A 25,982-nucleotide genomic window follows, 5' to 3' on the forward strand; every position below is an offset into this window, starting at 1 on the left:
CTCTGTTAGTATTCACTTTAAAACTGATTAAAAGAAAAAATAAATGAATGCCTATCAACAAATATGGGATCTAAACTCTAGTGTTTCCTCTAAAATAATTTCCTTTCTCAATTCAGAAATGTGTGTGTGTAAGTCACAACACCCGTGACACCAAAACGGCTTTCTTTTCTCTCTTTTCTCTACACTCTGCGCTGTGTTTCTCTCTTTTCTACATTATGGACTGTGGGGACACAAAACCGCTCTCTCTTTTTTTTTTTTTGATTGTGTGCCAGGGCGTTGTCTCACGTATTAGATTATGCTTAAGATACGAATGGGTTTATCAGTCACATCAGAATCCATACATACTGATCCTCCCGTAATAAAATGGTCGGATCTTATCAAACACACTTTGTTTCTTGTGACAATCAAGTCAGCGAAACAGCGTATACACGTCAAGACACTGAATTAAGTTTGCCACAAGAACTCATAAGTTTGGCAGTATTGCTCTGCCGTCAGACAACATACAAGAACATATACCCCAGCCGGCATTGCTCCCTGCCTATTTTCCTACAGCTCACTATGTGTGCGCACACCTTTATTCACAAACTCTTCAACTTATACTCTTTTACCGAAGCTGCTACAGCTCGATTGGCCGAATACTCTTAGATCCTATTTCGGTGAATTGGACCTCTGCCTTACATGTAACAGATTAGCGGTTTAGCAGTTTTAAGTTAGTTTGAGTGAAGGAATTCATTTTATAGCGAAATCCGAAATTGTGAAGAACTCATGAAAGTAAGCTTATTCTCGGATTCCTGAAACTTTAGATTTGCTCTTTCTTTTACTGCAAAGTACAACGTTGTTTTTTTTGTTTAAATCTTTCTAGACATGGTAAATATGAAGGACAAAGCAGTTTTAACATAGTTTGAGTGAAGGAATTAATTTTATAGATAAAATCCCAAGAGTCTGCTGAGAAAAGAGAGTGAATGCGAAGTAGACTTTAACACGGCTCTGGCAGAGTTTCATCTTGGGCTCCCTGAAACTTCCATCCTGTACCGCTGTTTGCTTTTTAACAAGAGCAGAGAAGAGCGCACCGTTCCCAGCGGCACTGCAGTACCGGGTCAATGCTTGGAGTGAACGGAGCAAGCTCCTTTTTCAACGCCTATTGCTAAAATTCCGTTTAATATGTAGTCCTCGTATAGAGGACATATCAGATATTAAACTGATAAGAACAAATACTACACTTGATCTTAGCCAAAAGGCCGAGAAGCGATAACTGTCCACTGGTTCACGTCCGAGGGCCCTTCCTGGCACAATGCGCACTTGTAGCGGCGTTCTTTTTATGGCCATAGGTGGCCAGAGTGTCACTTTGCACCTCCGCCCATCCGCTGCACTGAGCACTCTTCAGCCCTTTTAAATGGTGTAACTTTGCACTCCCGCACGCTCCAGCGAGCACCATTCAAGCAACAACTTTGCACTCCAGCTTCGAACATCGGCACAGTCGCAACAAGTAAGGCGACTCTACTCAGAGAAGTCACTCTGCACAGTAACAAGATTTCTTTTGCACAGACAGAAAGGGCTTCACCCGCAAAGGTAAAGCCTGCCAAAAATAGAAACAACTCATTAGTGCTGCTTTCCACGGAAGTCTTTAGTAAAAGGCGAAAGACTACGTTATCAAGAGAAACCAGAGTTCGATTATCCGTCACTGCGGGAGCAGGGCATCAGGCTAGTTGTCATAGCCACCTTCCCCATGATGAGCTTTGCTTGGTTGAGACGCTTGCTCCCCCCCTTTGCTCCTCGGCTGACCAAGTAGGAACAATCGGGCCCTATTCGATGGCTGCCTTGTCTTTTACTCTGTGCAAAAGACAAGGCAGCAACAAAAACACCACGGGAACACCGTATTGAGGCTTTGTTCTGACCGCTCATTCGGTGTCGCGTTTCTTTCAAGCAATTCTCCCGGTTAGCCCGCACTCGGCTCACTCCCAGAGCCGTGTTAAAGTCTACTTCGCATTCACTCTCTTTTCTCAGCAGACTAAAAGAAAGTTTCATCTTGGGCTCCCTGAAACTTCCATCCTGCACCGCTGTTTGCTTTTTCACAAGAGCAGAGAAGAGCGCACCGTTCCCAGCGGCACTGCAGTACCGGGTCGATGCTTGGAGTGAACGGAGCAAGCTCCTTTTTCAACTCCTATTGCTAAAAATCCATTTAATATGTAGTCCTCGTATAGAGGACATATCAGATATTAAACTGATAAGAACAGATACTACACTTGATCTTAGCCAAAAGGCCGAGAAGCGATAACTGTCCACTGGTTCACGTCCGAGGGCCCTTCCTGGCACAATGCGCACTTGTAGCGGCGTTCTTTTTATGGCCATAGGTGGCCAGAGTGTCACTTTGCACCTCCGCTGCACTGAGCACTCTTCAGCCCTTTTAAATGGTATAACTTTGCACTCCCGCACGCTCCAGCGAGCACCATTCAAGCAACATCGGCACAATCGCAACAAGTAAGGCGACTCTACTCAGAGAAGTCACTCTGCACAGTAACAAGATTACTTTTGCACAGACAGAAAGGGCTTCACCCGCAAAGGTAAAGCCTGCCAAAAATAGAAACAACTCATTAGTGCTGCTCTCCACGGAAGTCTTTAGTAAAAGGCGAAAGACTTGTACGTTATAAAGAGAAACCAGAGTACGATTATCCGTCACTGCGGGAGCAGGGCATCAGGCTAGTTGGCATAGCCACCTTCCCCATGGTGAGCTTTGCTTGGTTGAGACGCTTGCTCCCCCCCTTGCTCCTCGGCTGACCAAGTAGGAACAATCGGGCCCTATTCGATGGCTGCCTTGTCTTTTACTCTGTGATAAAGACAAGGCAGCCACAAACACCACGGGAACACCGTATTGAGGCTTTGTTCTGACCGCTCATTCGGTGTTGCGTTTCTTTCAAGCAATTCTCCCGGTTAGCCCGCACTCGGCTCGCTCCCAGAGCCGTGTTAAAGTCTACTTCGTATTCACTCTCTTCATTCACTTAAACTAAATTCCATCCATCATCTGCCGCTTATCCGGGGGTCGGGTCGCGGGGGCAGCAGCTTGAGCAGAGAAACCCAGACATCTCTGTCCCCGGCCACTTCCTCCAGCTCTTCCGGGGGGACCCCGAGGCGTTCCCAGGCCAGCCGAGAGACATAGTGTCTCCAACGTGTCCTGGATCTCCCCCGGGGTCTCCTCCCAGTGGGACGTGCCCGGAACACCTCCCCAGGGAGGAGCATCCTAACCAGATGCCCGAGCCACCTCATCTGACTCCTCTCAATGCGGAGGAGCAGCGGTTCTACTCCGAGCCCCTCCCGGATGACTGAGCTTCTCACCCTATCTCTAAGGGAGAGCCCAGACACCCTGCGGAGGAAACCCATTTCGGCCGCTTGTATACGCGATCTTGTTCTTTCGGTCACTACCCACAACTCTTGACCATAGGTGAGGATGGGAACGTAGATTGACCAGTAAGTAGAGAGCTTCGCCTTCTGGCTCAGCTCCCTCTTCACAACGACGGGTCGGTGCAGAGCCCGCAACACTGCAGACGCCGCACCGATCCGCCCGTCAATCTCCCACTCCATTCGTCCCTCACTCGTGAACAAGACCCCGAGATACTTGAACTCCTCCACTTGGGGAAGGATCTCATTCCCGACCCGGAGAGAGCATTCCACCCTTTTCCGTCTGAGAACCATAGTCTCAGATTTGGAGGTGCTGATTCTCATCCCAGCCGCTTCACACTCGGCAGCGAATCTCTCCAGTGAGAGCTGAAGGTCACGGCCTGACGACGCTAACAGAACCACATCATCTGCAAAAAGCAGAGACCCGATTCTGAGGTCGCCAAATCGGACACCCTCAACGCCCTGGCTCCGCCTAGAAATTCTGTCCATAAAAGTTAGGAACAGAATCGGTGACAAAGGGCAGCCCTGACGGAGTCCAACTCTCACCGGAAACATATCCGACTTACTGCCTGCAATGCGGACCAAACTCTGGCACCGGTCATACAGAGACTGAACGGCCCCTATCAAGGGGTCCGGCCCTCCATATTCCCGGAGCACCCCCCACAGGACTCCACGAGGGACACGGTCGAACGCTTACTCCAAGTCCACAAAACACATGTAGACTGGTTCGGCGAACTCCCATGCACCCTCCAGGATCCTGCCGAGGGTATAGAGCTGGTCCACTGTTCCACGGCCAAGACGAAAGCCACACTGCATCTCCTGAATCCGAGGCTCGATTATCCGACGGATCCTCCTCTCCAATACCCCCGAATAGACCTTACCAGGGAGGCTGAGGAGTGTGATACCCCTATAGTTGGAACACACCCTCCGGTCCCCCTTTTTAAAGTAGGAGACCACCACCCCAATCTGCCAGTCCAGAGGCACTGTCCCCGATGTCCACGCGATGCTGCAGAGGCGTGTCAGCCAAGACAGCCCTACAACATCCAGAGCCTTGAGAAACTCAGGACGGACCTCATCCACCCCCGGGGCCTTGCCACCGAGGAGCTTTTTGACCACCTCGGCAACCTCAGCCCCAGAAATGGGTCTCCGAGTTCCGAGCTCCGAGCTCTCCGACTCTGCCTCTTCCGAGCACGTGTTGGTAGGTTTGAGGAGTTCCTCGAAGTACTCCCCCCACCGACTCACAACATCCCTAGTTGAGGTCAGCAAAGCCCCGTCCCCACTGTAAACAGTGTTGACTGTGAGCCGCTTCCCCCCCCTGAGACGCCGGATGGTGGACCAGAATCTCTTCGAGGCCGTCCGGAAATCATTCTCCATGGTCTCACCGAACTCCTCCCAGGCCCGAGTTTTTGCCTCAGCAACCGCCGAAGCCGCGGCCCGTCTGGCCTGTCGGTACCTATCAGCTGCTTCCAGGGTCCCACTGGCCAAAAAGGCCCGATAGGACTCCTTCTTCAGCTTGACGGCTTCCCTCACCACTGGTGTCCACCAGCAGGTTCGAGGGTTGCCGCCACGACAGGCACCGACCACCTTACGGCCACAACTATGATCAGCTGCCTCGGCAATGGAGTCACGGAACATGGCCCATTCGGACTCAATGTCCCCCACCTCCCCCGGGATATGGTTGAAGCTCTGCCGGAGGTGGGAGTTAAAGCTCCTTCTGACGGGGGATTCTGACAAACGCTCCCAGCAGACCCTCACAATACGTTTGGGCCTGCCAGGTCTGATCGGCATCCTCCCCCACCAGCGGAGCCAACTCACCACCAGGTGGTGATCAGTTGACAGCCTGGTGTCAAGTGCACATATGGACACCCTTATGTCTGAACATGGTGTTCGTTATGGACAGTCCATGACCGGCACAGAAGTCCAACAACATAACACCACTCTGGTTCAGATCGGGGGGGCCGTTCCTCCCAATCACACCCCTCCAGGTCTCACTGTCATTGCCCACGTGAGCATTGAAGTCCCCCAGCAGAACGAGGGAGTCTCCGGTAGGAGCATTCTCCAGTGCCTCCCCCAGAGACTCCAAAAAGGGTGGGTACTCTGAACTGCCGTTTGGCACAAACAACAGTCAGGACTCGTCCCCCCACCCGAAGGCGGAGGGAGGCTACCCTCTCGTTCACTGGGGTAAACCCCAATGTACTGGCACACAGCCGGGGGGCAATAAGTATGCCCACACCTGCTCTGCGCCTCTCACCACGGGCAACTCCAGAGTGGAAGAGAGTCCAACCCCTCTCAAGAGGACTGGTTCCAGAGCCCAAGCCGTGCGTCGAGGTGAGTCCGACTATATCTAGCCGGAACCGCTCAGCCTCGGCTCCTTCCCCAACAGAGAAGTGACATTCCACGTCCCAAGAGCTAGCTTCAGTAGCCGAGGATCAGACCGCCAAGGCCTCTGCCTTCGGCTGCTACCCAGCTCACATCGCACCCGACCCCCTTGGCCCCTCCCACGGGTGGTGAGCCCGTCGGAAGGGGGACCCACGTCATCATTTCGGGCTATGCCCGACCGAGCCCCATGGGCACAAGCCCGGCCACCAGGCGCCCGCTGCCGGGCCCCACCCCCGGGCCTGGCTCCGGGGGGAGGCCCCGGTGTCCCATATCCGGGCAAGGAATCACGAGGTCCAAATTTTTTGTTCATCATAAGGAGTCTTTTGAGCTGTTCTTTGTCTGGTCCCTCATCTAGGATCTGTTTGCCTTGGGTGACCCTACCAGGGGCTTAAAGCCCCGGGCAACATAGCTCCCAGACTCATTGGGGCACGCAAACTCCCCCACCACGATAAGGTGACAGCTCAGGGGGGAGCCATCCTAGGTTACAAACTAAATTAAAACTGCTAAACCACTAATCTGTTACATGTAAGGCAGATGTCAAATTCACCGAAATAGGATCTAAGGGTATTCGGCCAATCGAGCTGTAGCAGCTTCGGTAAAAGAGTATAAGTTGAAGAGTTTGTGAATAAAGGTGTGCGCACACATAGTGAGCTGTAGGAAAATAGGCAGGGAGCAATGCCGGCTGGGGTATATGTTCTTGTATGTTGTCTGACTGTTTGATTTGAATGTGTTGTGTAAGTGTCCTGTTGAATGTTACATGTTTGGGCTTTGACACGCTTCACTGTGGTTGTTAACTGTGTGGTGCGTCCTGAAATGTTATATGTTTGGGCTGTGTGACATGCTTAATGCTTGTCAGTAGCTACCCACTTATTCATATATAGCAACTGACAACATAAGAAGTCCGGACATACTTTGATAGTTGTTGTAGAAATATCCTTATTGATAATAGATAAACTAATTCATAGTGATAGAACAGTAGATGAACAGGTGCCTGCACATGTCTCACGAAAATAAAATGGGTGTATGATTGCTGACGGCAGAGCAATACTGCCAAACTTATGAGTTCTTGTGGCAAATTTGATTCAGTGTCTTGACGTGTATACGCTGTTTCGCTGACTTGATTGTCACAAGAAACAAAGTGTGTTTGATAAGATCCGACCATTTTATTACGGGAGGATCCCGAGAGAATCATTGAGAGAATTTTCTCAACAATTGGGTCCTCAAACCAAATCTCGATGTTGTTTCCGCCGTCCAGGGTCGGAGCTGAAACCGTGCACGGGGGAGTCCAGTATTCCTAATGAAAGACCCCCTGCTGAATTGCGGTAATTAGGGGCCAGTGTCCACTGAAAGGGGGAAAAAGTGACGAGATCGTACTTTTGAATCAATGGCCAGAAGCCAATAACAATTATGGTGTTATTTCACCCATTAACACTTAAGGTACCTCATGCAGTGGCTGTGATATGGTTACTTAACAAAATATCTTTACCAGACATCTCTCCTACATATATGTTCTTCTTTCACAGCCACACCTTGTTGTCGAGAGATGTGCTACACTTAATCCATCCACACTGCTACCTACCCCACAGATGGAAAGCCTCATGATTGCATGTCAGAAATAACCATCAGTGTTTTACCCAGGCCAGACTTAACTGATATACGTTATGAAAATTCAGAAATAACTATATTTATTTGACAGGTCAAGCAAAAAACCCTGATGGCACAAATGCTACAGGATTTGCAGTAGTAACAGAAACTGAAGTTTTCTTAAAACAACCACTACCAAAAAATTACTCTGTTCAAGCAGTCGAATTGGTAGCTTTAACTGAAGCTTGTAAATTAAATAACAAAAAGGTTGTTAACGTTTACACTGACAGTCAGTCAGTATTCTATATCCTGATATAGAAGGTTTGGCTAACGCATTGGAATTGTTTTACTATTTTCATATGCATGTGCAATGAAGAATTGCTTGCTGCTGATAAATGCAAAGAAGAACAGTTTACACATAGATGCTCACATATAGGCTGCTGAATGCAATGAAGACCTGCTTATCCAGTAAAATTCAATGTCAATGTGTAATATTCAATTAGGATTTGCAAAACAGTGAAGTTAAACAATGAATGGGTCCATAGTCGGTATGAGAAGACTACAGGAATATTTACCTGGGTGTACGTTCAAACAGAGATGAGAAAATTGTGATACATAATTGTTTGTTTGTTTGTTTGTATGTATATGAATGTTATGTGTATAAACTGTGTTGAGTTATAGTTACTCAGTAGTGTCTCAGTGAAACAACCGACGGGGGAAGCCTTGCGGCGACAACAAAAGCAGTGTTTTACTGATCAGTCAAGTTGCTCCAGTGTACTCCATACAAACTGGTTGGCCACTGAAGGGATAGAAAATGGGGAATACTTGTTTTAAAGCAAACAAGGAATTAGATGGGAAAAATACATGTTTTAACGGGACCCAGACAATATTAAATACTCAGACAGATGGGAGAAGAAGTGTAGTTTTGTAGGAAATCACAAAATTATTACATAAAATTAGTGAAATCAATTGAAGAATGCCTTTCTGAAGAGCTGTTTACCACAGATGAGCAGCTTTGCGACCAAGCACATTGTAGATCGCTTTACTGCCAAAATGATCTAATTTAATGGATTGGTTTAGACATGCATAACAGCATTTTAAGAACAAAGAGAGAAACAAAAAGGGACAACGCTTCATGGTGGAAGGTGATGTATAAATAACTGTGTATATGATGAAGGAGAGACCATTTGAGCAGCACAGCCATTTTGCAGCACAGGGACAGCAGTCCAAGTTAAAGGATCTCCCACGTGGTATCACCTGTCACACTGTGTCAAGGCATCAAAAGAAGAAAAAATCACCAAACTCAAGGACAAAGAGACGAAGACTCCGGTGAACGACAAACCAGAAATACAAAAGGATGCTCGATATCAAGATCCAGAAGAAGAGGCTAACAATGCCACGAACGCTTACGATGCTGGGAATGATGCCAGCAATGAACAGAGAAGAAGATTCAGTGTCATCAATCTGCAACACGTGCCTCTAATGAGGGGGTGAATATAGAATCCTCAACGATTACAACGTCTCTGGGAACTGTGACAACAACAAGGTTTAAACCATTTTGATATATATATTGTAACCTATTGGCTAAGGAATAGTGCTGAAAATGAGGTAAATCTAATCCACCACTGTCCTTGGTCTTCTGTAGGGTTTTTAAACTAATACGTGGTGGTTTGTTTTTCCACAGAAATTTGGAGATGCATGAATCTAGTGACTTAAACCAAGTAGCAGATGGTTTTATGGGGATCATTGAGAACAAATAGTTAACTTTTGGTAGTATCATAATTTTAATGGTTGTAACTCACCCCATAAGTCATATATGTAAGGACTTCCAACGAGAGAGATCGTCCTCTACTCTCTTTAATAATTGCACATAATTTAGCTTTGTTTGCTCTGAGAGCCTGGAGGAAATGTTTATGCCTAAATATCGAATATTTCCTGACTGTAAAGTGATCACAGGTATATTCTGGACCCTACAGTTAATGGGCAGAACTGTGGTCTTAGACCAGTTGATAGAGTAGTCAGAAAGTGCTGAGAATGTGTGAGTGAGAGACGTCTGTGAGTTCTGAAGGAAAAGTAAAACATCATCAGCATAAAGACTTATTTTATGCTCAATATTTTGGGATTGGATGCCTTTAATATTTCTATCTTGCCTGATAGAAACTGCTAAAGGTTTGATCAAAATAGCAAAAAGTGAGGGAGAAAGTGGGCAACACTGTCTTGTACCTCTCTGCAGACTGAAGCTTGGAGATGTTTGATCATTTGTCCTGACACTTGCATTTGGGGAGCTATATAATATCCTTATCCAGTTGATGAAGTGTGACCCAAACCCAAATTTGTTTAATGCTGCGAATAAAAATTTCCAGTTCACTCCATCAAATGCTTTTTCTGCATCTAGAGAGTCGATTGTGGTTTCCAAGTTGTTGATGGTAGAATAGTCTATGAGATTAATGATCCGGTTTGTGAACGAACTGTTGTGCCTACTGCTCTTCAGCCTGTCAAATGAAACGTAGAATTTGAAACGTGACAAATGAACGAAGACCCAAGGAGTTGAGTCGTAAACGAATCAATACTGTTTCCTGTGCGAGGACCCGTCAGCCGAGGAGTTGAGTCATGAACGAATCAATACTATTTCCTGTGCGAGGACCCGTCACCCGAGGAGTTGAGTCGTGAACGAATCAATACTGTTTCCTGTCCTGCTGATTGAGATTATGAAGCTGCCGCCTGCCATGTGGTGACGAAGGGTACTGCATGAAAATGAACGAATCACTCACTGAGACAACTCGTTACTCCCGAGTCATATAAAAAATTAGTTCATATCGAACGAATCGCTCACGAACGACACATCACTATCTATTTGACGAGTTATGCATGAATTCAGATTTTGCAATAAAATTAATTGCTTCTCTCAAACCAAGTTCAAACTGCTTTGTCCTTCATAATTATCTACTTCTAATCTAGTTTCAACAATAAACAACACTGTATTTTGTAGTATGAAAAAGAACCAGACCTAATTTTCAGCAATAAGCTTCTCTCGAGGAGATGTGAAGGAATACAGATTTTGCTATAAAAAAAAATCCTTCTATCAAACTGCTTTGTCCTTCATATTTATTCATGTCTAATCAAGTTTCAACGATAAACAACGTTGTACTTTGTAGAATGAGAAAGAACTTCTTCAGCAATAAGCATCTCTCGACATATGACGAAATACAGATTTTGCTATAAAATTAATTCCTTCTGTCAGCCTGACTTAAAACTGTTTGTCCTCCTTATTTATCCACTTCAAATCAAGTTTCAACAATTAAAAAAATTTTGTAGTTTGAGAAAGAACAACTTAATCTTCAGCAATAAGTATAAAAAGAGGGTAAGAAAAGGTGCAAATGCCAACCATACATCACTAAAAGGTGGAGCGGAAGTATTCGGCTGCAAGAAGGTGTGAATGTTCGACCATAATTTGTAAAAAGCGGGTAAGAAAAGGTTCGAATGCCAGACTATATATTAACAAAAACGGGAGGAGAGGTCTTCGGATGAGAGTGAGTGAGAATTTCCAACCGTATTCTATAAAATGCGGTGAAAAAAAAGGTGTGAATACCCCATAGAACACTAAAAGGTGGAGCGGAAGTGTTCGGCTGCAAGAAGGTGTGAATGTCCGACTATGTTTGGTGAAAAGCAGGTGAAGCAAGGTCTGAAAGCCCAACCTTACATCATCAAAAGTGAGATCAGAGGTTTTTGGCTGTAAGAAGGCCATAGTTTGCCAAAAGCGGGTAAGGTGCGAATGACCGACTAAATATCAACAAAAGTGGGGTCGGAGGTCTTCGGATGCAAGTGGGTGTGAATATCCCACCATACAAGTATGGTGGAGAGGAAGCTGTGAATGACCGACCATAGTAAAAAGCGGGTGAGAAAAGGTGCGAATGTCAAACCATACATGATCAAAACAGGGAGCGGAGGTGTTCTGCTGCAAGAAGGTCTGAATGTCCATCAATAATTGCTTTAAAACATGAAAGAAAATTTTCGAATATCAAACCGCACATGATCATAAGCGGGAGAGGAGGTGTTCAGCTGCAAGAAGGTGTGAATGTCCACCCATAATTACTGAAAATGGGTAAGAAAAGGTTTGAATGCCCGAATATACACCATCAAAAGCGGAAGCAGAGGTGGTCGGCTGCAAGAAGTTGTGAACGTCCGACCAAAGTTTGTAAAAAGCAGTGAAAAGCAAGAAAAAGCGTTTCGTGAGTTCTGCATGATTTGGGATTTTGCTTATGAAATGCATTCCTTCACTCAAACTATGTTAAAACTGCTTTGTCCTTCATATTTACCATGTCTAGAAAGATTTAAACAAAAAAAACAACGTTGTACTTTGCAGTAAAAGAAAGAGCAAATCTAAAGTTTCAGGAATCCGAGAATAAGCTTACTTTCATGAGTTCTTCACGATTTCGGATTTTGCTATAAAATGAATTCCTTCACTCAAACTAAATTAAAACAGCTAAACCGCTAATCTGTTACATGTAAGGCAGATGTCAAATTCACCGAAATAGGATTATTCGGTATTCGGCCAATCGAGCTGTAGCAGCTTCGGTAATAGAGTATAAGTTGAAGAGTTTGTGAACAAAGGTGTGCGCACACATAGTGAGCTGTAGGAAAATAGGCAGGGAGCAATGCCGGCTGGGGTATATGTTCTTGTATGTTGTCTGACTGTTTGATTTGAATGTGTTGTGTAAGTGTCCTGTTGAATGTTACATGTTTGGGCTTTGACACGCTTCACTGTGGTTCTTAACTGTGTGGTGTGTCCTGAAATGTTATATGTTTGGGCTGTGTGACATGCTTAATGCTTGTCAGTAGCTACCCACTTATTCATATATAGCAACTGACAACATAAGAAGTCTGGACATACTTTGATAGTAGTTGTAGAGGTATCCTTATTGATAATAGATAAACTAATTCATAGTGATAGAACAGTAGATGAACAGGTGCCTGCACATGTCTCACGAAAATAAAATGGGTGTATGATTGCTGACGACAGAGCAATACTGCCAAACTTATGAGTTCTTGTGGCAAACTTGATTCAGTGTCTTGACGTGTATACACTGTTTCGCTGACTTGACTGTCACAAGAAACAAAGTGTGTTTGATAAGATCCGACCATTTTATTACGGGAGGATCAGTATGTATGGATTCTGATGTGACTGATAAACCCATTCGTATCTTAAGCATAATCTAATACGTGAGACAACGCCCTGGCACACAATCAAAAAAAAAAAGAGAGAGCGGTTTTGTGTCCCCACAGTCCATAATGTAGAAAAGAGAGAAAAAAGCCTTTCTGATTTGGTGTGTGTGCTCACAGTGCAGAGTGTAGTGAAAAGAGAGAAAAGAAAGCCGTTTTGGTGTCATGGGTGTTGTGACTTACATACACATATTTCTGAATTGAGAAAGGAAATTATTTTAGAGGAAGGACTAGAGTTTAGATCCCACATTTGTTGATAGGCATTCATTTATTTCTTCACTTCTGATGAAGTTTCAACAATAAACAACAAACTTTGTATTATGAGAAAGAACCAGACTCATTCTTCAGGAATCCGAAAATAAGCTCTATTTTACGAGTTATGCACGAATTCGGATTCTCCTATAAAACGAATTCCTTAACTCAAACCAAGTTAAGACTGCTTTGTCCTTCATATTTATTCATGTCTAATCAAGTTTCAACGATAAACAACGTTGTACTTTCTAGAATGAGAAAGAACTTCATCAGCAATAAGCATCTCTCGACATATGATGAAGTACAGATTTTGCTATAAAATTAATTTCTTCTATCAGCCTGACTTAAAACTGTTTGTCCTCCTTATTTATCCACTTCAAATCAAGTTTCAACAATTAAAAAATTTTTGTAGTTTGAGAAAGAACAACTTAATCTTCAGCAATCAGTATAAAAAGAGGGTAAGAAAAGTGCAAATGCCAACCATACATCACTAAAAGGTGGAGCAGAAGTATTCGGCTGCAAGTAGGTGTGAATGTCCGACCATAATTTGTAAAAAGCTGTAAGAAAAGGTTTGAATGCCTGACTATATATTAAAAAAGGGAGGAGAGGTCTTCGGATGAGATGCAGGTGAAGCAAGGTCTGAATGCCCAACCTTACATCATCAAAAGCGAGATCAGAGGTGTTTGGCTGCAAGAAGGCCATAGTTTGGCAAAAGCGGGTAAGGTGCGAATGACCGACTAAATATCAACAAAAGTGGGGGCGGAGGTCTTCGGATGCAAGTGGGTGTGAATATCCCACCATACAAGTATGGTGGAGAGGAAGCTGTGAATGGCCGACCATAGTAAAAAGCGGGTGAGAGAAGGTGCGAATGTGAAACCATACATGATCAAAACAGGGAGCGGAGGTGTTTGGCTGCGACAAGGTTTGAATGTCCACCCATAATTAATGAAAAGCGGTCAACAAGTAGGTTCGAATGCCCAACCATACATCATCAAAAGTAGGAGTGGATGTGTTCGGCTACTAGAAGGTTTGAATATCCGACAATAGTTTGTAAAAAGCAGGCAAGAAAAGGTTTGAATGCCCGAACATACACCATCAAAAGAGGGAGCGGAGGTGTTCCGCTGTAAGAAGGTGTGAATGTCCGACCATAGTTGGTAAAAAGTGGGTAAGAAAAGATTAAAATACCCGACTGTACACGATCAATAGCGGGAGCGGAGTTGTTCGGCTACTAAAAGGTGTGAAAGTCCGACCATGGTTTGTAAAAACCGGGTAAGAAAAGGTGCGAATGCCCAACAATGTATGATCAAAAGAGGGAGCGGAGGTTTTCGGATGCCAGAAGGTCTGAATGTCCAACAATAATTTTTAAAAACCGGGGAAGAAAAGGCTCGAAAGCCCGACTATACACCATCAAAAGCGGGAAAGGAGGTGTTCAGCTGCAAGAAGGTCTGAATGTCCATCAATAATTGCTAGAAAAACTTAAAGAAAATTTTAGAATATCAAACCGCATTTGATCATAAGCGGGAGAGGAGGTGTTCAGCTGCAAGAAGGTGTGAATGTCCGACCATAGTTGGTAAAAAGCGGGTAAGAAAAGGTTCGAATGCCCGAGTATATACCATCAAAAGCGGAAGCGGAGGTGTTCGGCTGCAAGGTGTGAACGTCCGACCATAGTTTGTAAAAAGCGGGTAAGAAAAGGTTTGAATGCCCGAACCTACACCATCAAAAGAGGGAGCGGAGGTGTTTCGCTGTAAGAAGGTGTGAATGTCCAACCATAGTTGGTAAAAAACCGGGTAAGAAAAGATTAAAATACCCGACTGTACACGATCAATAGCGGGAGCGGAGTTGTTCGGCTACTAAAAGGTGTGAAAGTCCGACCATGGTTTGTAAAAAGCGGGTAAGAAAAGATGCAAATGCCCGACAATGTATGATCAAAAGAGGGAGCGGAGGTTTTCGGCTGCAAGAAGGTCTGAATGTCCAACCATAATTTGTAAAAACCGGGGAAGAAAAGGCTCGAAAGCCCGACTATACACCATCAAAAGCGGGAGCGGAGGTGTTCAGCTGCAAGGTCTGAATGTCCATAAATAATTGCTAGAAAACATGAAAGAAAATTTTCGAATATCAAACCGCACATGATCATAAGAGAAGGTGACTCCAAGTAGGTGTGAATGTCAGATCATAATTTGTAAAAAGCGGGTAAGAAAAGGTGCGAATGCCCAACTATAAATTATCAAAAGTGGCAGCAGAGATGTTCGGCTGGTATTTATCAATGTCTAGATTTCAACAAAAAACAACGTTGTACTTTGCAGTAAAAGAAAGAGCAAATCTAAAGTTTCAGGAATCCGAGTATAAGCTTGCTTTCATGAGTTCTGCATGTGTTGGGATTTTGTTTTAAAATGAATTCCTTCACTCAAACTATGTTAAAACTGCTTTGTCCTTCATATGTACCCATTTCTACATATATTTCAAGCACAAACTTCCTCTTATTACCCTGAATGAGAAAGTACCACACTTGTGATTAAGCCATACGCCCCTTTTGAGGAGTTCTGCATGATTTGGGATTTTATCTATAAAATGAATTCCTTCACTCAAACTATGTTAAAACGGCTTTTACCTTCATATTTATCAATGTCTAGATAGATTTAAACAAAGAAAACAACGTTGTACTTTGCAGTAAAAGAACGATTAAATCAAAAGTTTTAGGAATCCGAGAATAAGCTTATTTTCATGAGTTCTGCATGATTTCGGATTTTACTATAAAATCAATTCCATCACTCAAACTATGTTAAAACTGCTTTTAACTTCACATTTATCAATGTCTAGATCGACTTCAACAAAGAACAACATTGTATTTTGCAGTAGCAGAAAGAGCAACACTAAAGGATCAGGAATCCTAGAATAAGCTTCTTTTCATACGTTCTGCTTGATTTGGGATTTTATGTATAAAATGAATTCCTTCACTCAAACCAAGTGGAAACTGCTTTGTCCTTCATATTTATCAATGTCTAGATCGATTTCAACAAAGAACAAGGTTGTATTTTGCAGTATAGGAAAGAGCAACACTGGAGGATCAGGAATCCGAGAAAAAGCATACTTTCATGAGTTCTGCACGATTTCGGATTTTCCTATAAAATGAATTGCTTTGCTCAAACCAAGTCAAAACATCTTTGTCCTTCATATTTATCAATGTCTAGATCGACTTCAACAAAGAACAACATTGTATTTTGCAGTAGAAGAAAGAGCAACACTGAAGGATCAGGAATCCGAGAATAATCTTATTTTCATACGTTCTGCATGATGTGGGATTTTGCTATTAAATGAATTCCTTCACTCAAACTATGTTAAAACTGCTTTTAACTTCATATTTAACAATATCTAGATCGACTTCGACAAAGAACAGCATTGTATTTTGTAGTAGAAGAAAGAGCAAAACTGAAGGATCAGGAATCCGAGAATAAGCTTCTTTTCATACGTTCTGCTTGATTTGGGATTTTATGTATAAAATGAATTCCTTCACTCAAACCAAGTGGAAACTGCTTTGTCCTTCATATTTATCAATGTCTAGATCGATTTCAACAAAGAACAAGGTTGTATTTTGCAGTATAGGAAAGAGCAACACTGGAGGATCAGGAATCCGAGAAAAAGCATACTTTCATGAGTTCTGCACGATTTCGGATTTTCCTATAAAATGAATTGCTTTGCTCAAACCAAGTGAAAAGGTAAAAGCCGTTTTCACTCGGTTTGAGTGAAGAAATTTATTTAGTAGCAAAATCCCAAATCATGCAGAACTCCTCAAAAGGAACGTATGGCTTAATCACAAGTGTGGTTCTTTCTCATTCAGGGTAATATGAGGAAGTTTATGCTTCAAAAATTTTTAGACATGGATAACTATGAAGGACAAAGCAGTTTGAATTCCTTCACTCAAACTATGTAGTTTGAGTGAAGGAATTCATTTTAAAACAAAATCCCAAAACATACAGAACATATGAAAAGTTTATTCTCGGATTCCTGATCCTTCAGTGTTACTCTTTCTTATATTGCAAAGTACAACGTGGTTTTTTGTTTTGTTTAAATCTATCTCGACATTGATAAATATGGAAGGACAAAGCAGTTTTAACTTGGTTCGAGCAAAGCAATTCATTTTATAGCAAAATCCGAAATCGTGCAGAACTCATGAAAGAAAGCTTATACTCGGATTCCTGAATTTTTAGATTTGCTCTGTCTTTTACTGCAAAGTACAACGTTTTTTTTTTTGTTTAAATCTTTCTAGACATGGTAAATATGAAGGACAAATCCGTTTTAACATAGTTTGAGTGAAGGAATGCATTTTATAAGCAAAATCCCAAATCATGCAGAACTCACGAAAAGCTTTTTCTCGCTTTTCACTGCTTTTTACAAACTTTTGTCGGACATTCACACCTTCTTGCAGCTGAACCACCTCCGCTCCCTGTTTTGATCATGTGTGGTCTGGCAATACTACCTTTTCTTACCCGTTTGTGAGTAATTATGGCTGGACATTCACACCTACTTGCAGTCGAACAGCTCTGCTCCCGCTTTTGATTATGTTTGGTTGGATATTCGAACCTTTTCTGCTTTTTACAAACTTTGGTCGGACGTTCACACCTTCTTAAAGCCGAACAACTCCGCTCCCGCTATTGATTGTGTACAGTCGGGTATTTAAACCTTTTCTTACCCGCTTTTTACCAACTATGGTCGGACATTCACACCGTCTTACAGCGGAACACCTCCGCTCCCGCTATTTATTGTGTACAGTCGGGTATTTTAACCTTTTCTTACCCGCTTTTTACCAACTATGGTCGGACATTCACACCTTCTTTCAGCGGAACAACTCCGCTCCCTCCTTTGATGGTGTATGTTCGGGCATTCGAACCTTTTCTTACCCGCTTTTTACAAACTATGCTCGGACATTCAAACCTTCTTGTAGCTGAACACATCCACTCCTGCTTTTGATGATGTATGGTTGGGCATTCAACCCTACTTGTTGCCCGCTTTTCATTAATTATGGGTGGACATTCACACCTTGTTGCAGCCAAACACCTCCGCTCCCTGTTTTGATCATGTATGGTTGGACATTCGCACGTTTTTTCACCCGCTTTTTACAAACTATGGTCGGCTATTTACAGCTTCCTCTCCACCATACTTGTATGGTGGGATATTCACACCCACTTGCATCCGAAGACCTCCGCCCCCACTTTTGTTGATATTTAGTCGGTCATTCGCACCTTACCCGCTTTTGGCAAACTATGGCCTTCTTGCAGCCAAACACCTCTGATCTCGCTTTTGATGATGTAAGGTTGGGCATTCAGACCTTGCTTCACCTGCTTTTCACCAAATATAGTCGGACATTCACACCTTCTTGCAGCCGAACACTTCCGCTCCACCTTTTAGTGTTCTATGGGGTATTCACACCTTTTTTTTCACCACATTTTATAGATTATGGTTGGAAATTCTCACCCACTCTCATCCGAAGACCTCTCCTCCCGCTTTTGTTAATATATAGTCGGGCATTCGAACCTTTTCTTACCCGCTTTTTACAAATTATGGTCGAAAATTCACACCTACTTGCAGCCGAATACTTCCGCTCCACCTTTTAGTGATGTATGGTTGGCATTTGCACCTTTTCTTACCCTCTTTTTATACTAATTGCTGAAGATTAAGTTGTTCTTTCTCAAACTACAAATTTTTTTTAATTGTTGAAACTTGATTTGAAGTGGATAAATAAGGAGGACAAACAGTTTTAAGTCAGGCTGATAGAAGGAATTAATTTTATAGCAAAATCTGTATTTCGTCATATGTCGAGAGATGCTTATTGCTGAAGAAGTTCTTTCTCATTCTACAAAGTACAACGTTGTTTATCGTTGAAACTTGATTAGACATGAATAAATATGAAGGACAAAGCAGTCTTAACTTGGTTTGAGTTAAGGAATTCGTTTTATAGGAGAATCCGAATTCGTGCATAACTCGTAAAATAGAGCTTATTTTCGGATTCCTGAAGAATGAGTCTGGTTCTTTCTCATAATACAAAGTTTGTTGTTTATTGTTGAAACTTCATCAGAAGTGAAGAAATAAGGACAAACCGTTTTAAGTCAGTTTGATAGAAGGATTTCATTTTATAGCAAAATCTGTATTCCTTCATATCTCCTCGAGAGAAGCGTATTGCTAAAAATGCTTAAAATGCTGTTATGCATGTCTAAACCAATCCATTAAATTAGATGATTTTGGCAGTAAAGCGATCTACAATGTGCTTGGTCGCAAAGCTGCTCATCTGTGGTAAACAGCTCTTCAGAAAGGCATTCTTCAATTGATTTCACTAATGTTATGTAAAAATTTTGTGATTTCCTACAAAACTACACTTCTTCTCACATCTGTCTGAGTATTTAATATTGTCTGGGTCCCGTTAAAACATGTATTTTCCCCATCTAATCTCCTTGTTTGCTTTAAAACAATTATTCCCCATTTTCTATCCCTTCAGTAGCCAACCAGTTTGTATGGAGTACACTGGAGCAACTTGACCGATCAGTAAAGCACTGCTTTTGTTGTCACCGCAAGGCTTCCCCCGTCGGTTGTTTCACTGAGACACTACTGAGTAACTATAACTCAACACAGTTTATACACATAACATTCATATACATACTAACAAACAAACAAACAATTATTTGTCGCAAATTTCTCATCTCTGTTTGAACGTACACCCAGGTAAATATTCCTGTAGTCTACTATGGACCCATCCATTGTTTATCTTCACTGTTTTGCAAATCCTAATTGAATATTACAAATTGACATTGAACTTTACTGGATAAGCAGGTCTTCATTGCATTCAGCAGCCTATATGTGAGCATCTACGTGTAAGCTGTTCTTCTTTGCATTTATCAGCAGCAAGCAATTCTTCATTGCACATGCATATGAAAATAGTAAAACAATTCCAATGCGTTCGCGAAACCTTCTATATCAGGAGTGTCCATCATGATGCTGGGAATAGAACCTCTTTCCCAGAATAGTTCAACCTTCATTACTCAACTGATCATAACTCCGCAATGAGCACATTTCAAAGTATCATTCCTCTACATGTATTCAAAAATCTATGTGTAAATGTTTAATATTTTTTATATTTGTTGATGTCATTCTGTGTGCATGTGGCCTAATCCCAATCTCTGTGTGGCAATTTTAATCTAAACAAGTTGAACTCTGCCTCTGATCCTTTAAAAAAGGTGTGTACCAATATCAACCTTTCTCAGGTAATTACTGATCCTAAAAAAACAAACTTAAGAGATCCTTCAAGGTTGTCCCTGATTGGCTCAATCTTAACAAATCAAAGGTAGAAAATCCGCAGTATCTGAACTTGGTGTTAGTTATCACTGCTCAATAGCCTGTATCAGACTTGCAAAAATGAAAACAATAGGTCCACGCTTGGTATCCAGATCCTGAAACATCTCCATGAGCAGGCTTTTTTTTATCTGATCTGGTGAATAGTTATACTCATGACACTATTAAAATCCCAGATGAAGATCTAGCACTTGACAATTTTTGTAAATCTTCTAATTCCATAGTTGATAAACACGCCCCTTTTAAAAAGTATAGAACTTAGAACAGGTCTAGTCCCTGGCTTTCGGCAGAACTGTCTTCTTTACTTTTTTTTTTTTTTTTCCCCTTGTCCTGTTCAGCATTATGGCAGCAGAATTGTAGTCTGAATACCTTTGATGCCAAACAGATTTGCTTTGCCAAGGGAAGTTTTATAAATGTAAAGCTCCCCTTCATGCCCATTTATTTATTTCTGTTTACAATATATGACATGTAATAGAACTGAACCGGACCGGGGGACAAGGAAAGAAGAAGAGGAAAGAAGAGGAAACAGAACAAAAATAGAAACAAAAACCAGACAACCAGCTGCTACACCTGTAAAAAACAAAACAGACAACAATCCATGGCCTCTGAGGGGAATCCAGCCTTAGCGCCACCAGGAGCACCTGAAAGCAGACAAGCAGAGAAAAAACAAACACAAACAAACAAAAACAAGCACAAGAAGCGGCAATCGCATACAACACAGCTGTGGATATAGATGACCGGAGACGACATGATAATACATCAACTGCTACTGGACTAATGAATGTGTGTGTGTGTGTGTGTGTGAGAACATGCAACACCCATGGCACAGGACCTACATGATAACCGTGCTTAGTTATGAGTGTATAAGCGTACAGGGCCACAATCCACAGCCCCCCAAGCAATCAGAAGCAGGCAAAGAGGGCCACAAGATCCAGGCCACCAGCAGCCCCCACAGAGCACAGAACCCAGGAAGCCCACCGCAGGGGCAACCACGCATCCACCCAGAAGACTGCAGAGGAAGCCCCCGGAAAGAGCCCCCATAAGCATAGGGCAGAGGCCCTCCGGGAGCCAGGGGCAACAGCCCACCGACCCCGCCAGGCCCCAGCCGCCCAGACATGGGCCATGCACTGGACCCGGGCCCCAGGAGCCCGTGCGCCCCCAAACCCCCCGGCAGAGGCCCCACCCAATACCCAGGAGGGCCAAGCGCCCCAGACAGCCACACAGTGGGTCAGCGCCTGCCCCAGCGCCCCTGGCCAAGTGCCCTGAGAGTCAAGACGTACCCACAGGTGGGTGAAGTCGCGAGCAGCGGGGAGAGGCAACGCTGCCCCCCCATCCGGAGAAGCACAGGCAGGCCAGGCGACAGCAAGTCCCAGATCCAGGCCCAATCATTACCATACACACTTTCACGTCCCATACATCCACACATCCACACGTCCTCCCTCCCTCGACTCCGCTGGGGTGTAGTGCAGCGGGCACACCAGGGGGCCAGCAGCCCCCCAGCCACCACAGACCCCAAACCAGCAGAACAATTAATTAATCCTCCTGGCCCCTCCCGCCCAGAGCAGCAACCAGGAAGCAGGGGTGTGCGAAGAAGACCCCTCCCCTCACCCTTCTGGCTCTTCAATATTTTCTAATAGTGAGCAATTAAAATTGAGGGGCAGCAAAACTTGTAGAACTGGGAGCGCGGCCCTCTGGGCAGCCTACATACCCAAAGAGCCCCGCCCACCAGATGCCACTCAGTGTAACCATCCCCCAAGACCTAATGTGTGTGTGTGAGTGTGTTTGATAAGTAGTAATGTCTAAGGTGTAATTAAAACAGGGGCGGGGAACTGCAGAGTGCAACCAAAGGGGACCACCTACGTGGCCCCATCCACTACACCCCACCGAACACACACGCCCCCAAAACCCTTCATGTGTGAGTGTGTGCTGTGTACAGGAGCCAGAAGGGAGAGGGGTATGGGGATATACACCGGGGGAGCTACTCTCCCCCAGAGAGGGCAGCCAGGGACTGGTGTGGACCTCTCTGCAGACTGAAGCTTGGAGAGGTTTGATCATTTGTCCTGACATACGCATTTGGGGAGCTATATAATATCCTTATCCAGTGGATGAAGTGTGACCCAAACCCAAATTTGTTTAATGCTTCGAATAAAAATTTCCAGTTCACTCGATCAAATGCTTTTTCTGCATCTACAGAGACTATTGTGGTTTCCAGGTTGTTGATGGTAGAATAGTCTACGAGATTAATTAGCCTGCGAGTGTTAGTGGATGAGTGTCTACCCTTTATAAAACCTGTCTGGTCAGGATGTATTATAAGTGGAGTTATTTTTTTCATTCTTTTGGCAAGGGCTTTACAAATTATTTTGAGGTCTGCATTTATTAGAGATATTGGGCGGTAGCTGGGTGGAAGTATGGGGTCTCTTCCTGGTTTCTGTAGCAAGATAATGTTAGCAGAGTTCATGTGTGGGGATAATCTGCCATTCTGCTTAACTTGTAATACCATTTTGTGAAATACAGGTGCCAAAACAGTGCAAAATTCTTTGTAGAACTCTACTTTGTTACTAGGCATATGTTGAAGGGCTTCATGGAGTTCTCCTATTGAAAGAGGTGAATCCAGAGCCATTGCCTGTTCGGTTTGTAATTTTGGAAGGTTGATATTACTAAGAAACTGATCTATGTTACTGTCTGATGGATCATTTTGTGATGAATATAAGGTTTTATAGAAGTCCCTAAAAGCATTGTTGATTACATCGGGGTCATGGGTGACATTTCCTTTTGAGTCTTTAACAGAAGTGATTGTTGTTTTCTCTTTGTTTCTCTTTAGTTGGTTAGCTAGGAACCTTCCAGATTTATTGCCGTGCTCAACGTTCTCCAAGCGAAGTCTTTGTATCAGAAATTGTGTTTGTTTATCAATAATTTTGTTTAATTCAAGTTTAGCTTTTCTTAGTTCATTCAGTATGTGTTCCTCTTTGGAGGTACTGTAGATAATTTCTAATGATTTAATCCTGAGTTCTAAATCTAATATCCTTGAACTTTCCCTCTTTTTCTTATTTGATGAAAAAGAGATTATTTTGCCTCTCATAACTGCTTTTCCGGCTTCCCAGAGAGTACAAGCTGACATTCCTGGCAGGTCATTATTTTCTAAATATACAGACCATTCCCTTTTGAAATAATTAATAAAATCAGGGTCTTTTAGTAATGATGTATTAAATCTCCCATTCCTAGCTGTTGGTGTTATTCTTCAGTGTGATAGAAACTGGAGCGTGATCAGTGATAGTGATGGGGTGGATTTTGGTGTCTGAAATATCCCTCATCAAGGAACTGCTAACTAAGAAATAATCTATTCTTGAATATGAGTGGTGTACCGGTGAGAAGAAGGTGTATTCTCTAAGAGTGGGGTGGTGGGAGCGCCAAGCATCACAAAGATCTTTCATTTACTGTTTAACAATATTCGTGGACTGCCAGTTCCGCTGACTTCCTGAAGTACTGTCTACTCCTGAGTCTAATACCATGTTAAAGTCCCCTCCTGTGATGAGTGTGTTATCTGAGTGATCAGAGAGTGAAGTGAAAAAGGAGTGAAAAAATGAGGGGTCATCCACATTTGGACCATATATATTTGCAATGCATAAATTCATATTTTGAATAGATAAATTTACTTTTAGAAATCTACCTTCTGGATCTATAACTGTGTTGTTTACGGTGAAATTTACTCTTCTATTTATCAGAATGGCTACACCTCTTTGTCTGGAGTTGTAACAGGCTGAGCAAATAGATCCAAATAGATAGTGATAGTTAACAGACTAAACAGAAGAGATGTCTGTTTGGACTCTCACATACATTCGGTTAATCATAGAAAAACGAGAATAAAACTTTTTAGCCCCTTAAATTCATAAAACAGACATGGTGCAGTTATTTCCATTCTCGAAAATAAGAGTCATCACCACCATTCCTATAAATTCTGGATATTCTAACAATCAGAATCTTTTTTAAATGTTCGATGGCTTCATCACCTTTGCTGTTCTGTTTAGAGACTCAGCTGATCATAAACCAAGTTTTGCTCTTGAGCCAAGCTTCTGAACTCTTCACCTTTTTCATTTCTCAGTTAGTATTCACTTTAAAACTGATTAAAAGAAAAAATAAATGAATGCCTATCAACAAATGTGGGATCTAAACTCTACTGCTTCCTGTAAAATAATTAGAGCACTGCAGTACCGGGTCGATGCTTGGAGTGAACGGAGCAAGCTCCTTTTTCAACTCCTATTGCTAAAAATCCATTTAATATGTAGTCCTCGTATAGAGGACATATCAGATATTAGACTGATAAGAACAGATACTACACTTGATCTTAGCCAAAAGGCCAAGAAGCGATAACTGTCCACTGGTTCACGTCCGAGGGCCCTTCCTGGCACAATGCGCACTTGTAGTGGTGTTCTTTTTATGGCTATAGGTGGCCAGAGTGTCAATTTGCACCTCTGCCCACCCGCTGCACTGAGCACTCTTCAGCCCTTTTAAATGGTATAACTTTGCACTCCCGCATGCTCCAGCAAGCACCATTCAAGCAACAACTTTGCACTCCAGCTTCGAACATCGGCACAGTCGCAACAAGTAAGGCGACTCTACTCAGAGAAGTCACTCTGCACAGTAACAAGATTTCTTTTGCACAGACAGAAAGGGCTTCACCCGCAAAGGTAAAGCCTGCCAAAAATAGAAACAACTCATTAGTGCTGCTCTCCACGGAAGTCTTTAGTAAAAGGCGAAAGACTTACGTACGTTATGAAGAGAAACCAGAGTACGATTATCCGTCACTGCGGGAGCAGGGCATCAGGCTAGTTGGCATAGCCACCTTCCCCATGGTGAGCTTTGCTTGGTTGAGACGCTTGCTCCTCGGCTGACCAAGTAGGAACAATGAGGCCCTATTCGATGGCTGCCTTGTCTTTTACTCTGTGCAAAAGACAAGGCAGCAACAAAAACACCACGGGAACACCGTATTGAGGCTTTGTTCTGACCGCTCATTCGGTGTCGCGTTTCTTTCAAGCAATTCTCCCGGTTAGCCCGCTCCCAGAGCCGTGTTAAAGTCTACTTCGCATTCACTCTCTTTTCTCAGCAGACTAAAAGAAACTTCCATCCTGCACCGCTTTTTGCTTTTTCACAAGAGCGCACCGTTCCCAGCGGCACTGCAGTACTGGGTCGATGCTTGGAGTGAACGGAGCAAGCTCCTTTTTCAACTCCTATTGCTAAAAATCAATTTAATATGTAGTCCTCGTATAGAGGACATATCAGATATTAAACTGATAAGAACTGATACTACACTTGATCTTAGCCAAAAGGCCGAGAAGCGATAACTGTACACTGGTTCACGTCCGAGGGCCCTTCCTGGCACAATGCGCACTTGTAGTGGTGTTCTTTTTATGGCTATAGGTGGCCAGAGTGTCACTTTGCACCTCCGCCCACCCGCTGCACTGAGCACTCTTCAGCCCTTTTAAATGTTATAACTTTGCACTCCTGCACGCTCCAGCGAGCACCATTAAAGCAACAACTTTGCACTCCAGCTTCAAACATCGGCACAGTCGCAACAAGTAAGGCGACTCTACTCAGAGAAGTCACTCTGCACAGTAACAGGTTCGGAACGGATACCGTGCACGGGGGAGTCGTCCAGTACTCCTAATGAAAGACCCCCTGCTGAATTGCAGTAATTATGGGCCAGTGTCCACTGAAAGGGGGAAAAAGTGACAAGATCGTACTTTTGAATCAATGGCCAGAAGCCATTGGCAGTGCAGGCATCAACAATTATGGTGTTATTTCACCCATTAACACTTAAG

General features: G+C 43.4%; 6 non-coding genes and 1 pseudogene across 6 annotated transcripts; all 7 read right to left on the reverse strand.

The window, feature by feature from the left end:
• Nucleotides 1-1,059: 1,059 nt before the first annotated feature.
• Nucleotides 1,060-1,250, reverse strand: LOC140310542 (U2 spliceosomal RNA). The gene has a single exon (XR_011916600.1). It is a non-coding gene; the product is annotated as a U2 spliceosomal RNA (small nuclear RNA).
• A 308-nt stretch (nt 1,251-1,558) lies between these two features.
• Nucleotides 1,559-1,669, reverse strand: LOC140310849 (U5 spliceosomal RNA). The gene has a single exon (XR_011916881.1). It is a non-coding gene; the product is annotated as a U5 spliceosomal RNA (small nuclear RNA).
• A 413-nt stretch (nt 1,670-2,082) lies between these two features.
• On the reverse strand, nt 2,083-2,273 carry LOC140310352 (U2 spliceosomal RNA). The gene has a single exon (XR_011916430.1). It is a non-coding gene; the product is annotated as a U2 spliceosomal RNA (small nuclear RNA).
• Nucleotides 2,274-2,550: 277 nt separating this feature from the next.
• On the reverse strand, nt 2,551-2,664 carry LOC140310492 (U5 spliceosomal RNA). The gene has a single exon (XR_011916555.1). It is a non-coding gene; the product is annotated as a U5 spliceosomal RNA (small nuclear RNA).
• Nucleotides 2,665-24,356: 21,692 nt separating this feature from the next.
• LOC140310762 (U2 spliceosomal RNA) lies at nt 24,357-24,532 on the reverse strand (annotated as a pseudogene).
• A 308-nt stretch (nt 24,533-24,840) lies between these two features.
• On the reverse strand, nt 24,841-24,956 carry LOC140310763 (U5 spliceosomal RNA). The gene has a single exon (XR_011916803.1). It is a non-coding gene; the product is annotated as a U5 spliceosomal RNA (small nuclear RNA).
• A 356-nt stretch (nt 24,957-25,312) lies between these two features.
• Nucleotides 25,313-25,503, reverse strand: LOC140310597 (U2 spliceosomal RNA). The gene has a single exon (XR_011916651.1). It is a non-coding gene; the product is annotated as a U2 spliceosomal RNA (small nuclear RNA).
• Between the last annotated feature and the right edge of the window lie 479 nt (nt 25,504-25,982).

The sequence above is a fragment of the Leuresthes tenuis genome, unplaced genomic scaffold (assembly GCF_036924035.1).
Source record: "Leuresthes tenuis unplaced genomic scaffold, fLeuTen1.0.hap1 SCAF_6, whole genome shotgun sequence".
Lineage (NCBI taxonomy): Eukaryota > Metazoa > Chordata > Actinopteri > Atheriniformes > Atherinopsidae > Leuresthes > Leuresthes tenuis.